This window comes from Callithrix jacchus, chromosome X (genome assembly GCF_049354715.1).
Source record: "Callithrix jacchus isolate 240 chromosome X, calJac240_pri, whole genome shotgun sequence".
Classification (NCBI taxonomy): Eukaryota; Metazoa; Chordata; class Mammalia; order Primates; family Cebidae; genus Callithrix; species Callithrix jacchus.
In genome coordinates, this window is record NC_133524.1 from 86,119,198 (window position 1) to 86,120,615 (window position 1,418).

At 52.8% G+C, this 1,418-nt stretch overlaps 1 pseudogene; it reads left to right on the forward strand.

Annotated features, from left to right (window-relative positions):
* The first annotated feature begins 398 nt into the window (after positions 1–398).
* On the forward strand, positions 399–1,166 carry LOC100413423 (catechol O-methyltransferase domain-containing protein 1 pseudogene; annotated as a pseudogene).
* Positions 1,167–1,418: the final 252 nt, after the last annotated feature.

Genomic DNA, 1,418 nt, shown 5'->3' on the forward strand with positions numbered 1-1,418 from the left:
ATTGCTTAAGCTCAGGACTTCAAGCCAAAGTGTGCAACATACTGAGACACCATATCTCAATATGAAATAAAATAAAGTAAAAGATTTTAAATAAATGATCTAAGCTTCCCTTCTAAGATCATAAGCAATTAACAGCAAATTAAAATGCAATGAAATAGAAAGAAAAAAATAATAAATTTAGAAGCAAAAATAAAATAGAAAGTTAATATACACTAGAAAAAATAGCAAAACCAAATATTTATTTTTTGAAAGATTAAAAAGGATTAAACCTCTTACAACACTCATCAAAAAAAAAAGAGAAAAAAATAAATTAGCAGTATCAAATTTTAAAAGGACATCATTAAAAATTTTGTAGACATTGGATCTGCCACTGCCTCCCGCAGCCTCCTGCCCTCACCATGACCCAGCAGGTGCCCCAGCTCTCCCTGCTCGCCGCACTGGCCCTGGGCTCAGCCGCGTTGGGCGCTGCCTTCGCCACTGGCCTCTTCCTTAGAGAGGCGGTGGCCCTCATGGTGAGGCCTGCGAGAGCTGCGCCTGCTTCCCCACGAGGACAGCCGCCTGTGGCCCATGCGGGAGCACCCGGCGCTACTAAGCCCGAGGCTGCTGAGCCTGGAGCAGTCGCAGGGGGATTCCATGATGACCTGTGAGCAGGCCCAGCTCCTGGCCAACCTGGAGTGGCTCATCCAGGCTAAGAAGGGGCTGGATCTGGGCACCTTCAAGGACTACTCCGCCCTGACGATGTCCCTGGCGCTGCCCTCAGATGGGCACATGGTGACCTGCGAGGTGGACCCGCAGCCCCCGGAGCCGGGGCGGCCCCTGTGGAGGCAGGTTGAGGCGGAGCCCAAGATCGACCTCCGGCTGAAGCCCGCCCTGGAGACCATGGACGAGCTGCGGGCAGTGGGCAAGGCTGGCACCTTCGACGTGGCCGTGGTGGACGCGGACAAGAACCGTGAGGCCTACTACGAGCGCTGCCTGCAGCTGCTGTGGCCAGGAGGCATCCTCGCCGTCCTCAGAGTCCTATGGAGCGGAAAGGTGCTGCAACCTCCGCAGGGGGACATGGCGGCCGAATGTGTGCGGAACCTAAAGGAACGCATTTAGCGGGACGTCAGGGTCTACATCAGTCTCCTGCCCTGGGCGATGGCCTCACCTTGGCTTTCAAGATCTAGGGCTGGCCCCTATGAGTGGGCTCGCGGAAGGGTTGCCTGGGAACCCCAGGAATTGACTCTGAGTTTTATTTTATTTTATTTTATTTTTGAGACGGAGTTTCTCTCTTGTTACTCAGGCTGGAGTGCAATGGCGCGATCTCGGCTCACCGCAACCTCCGCCTCCTGGGTTCAGGCAATTCTCCTGCCTCAGCTTCCTGAGTAGCTGGGATTACAGGCACGCGCCACCATGCCCAGCTAATTTTTTGTATTTTT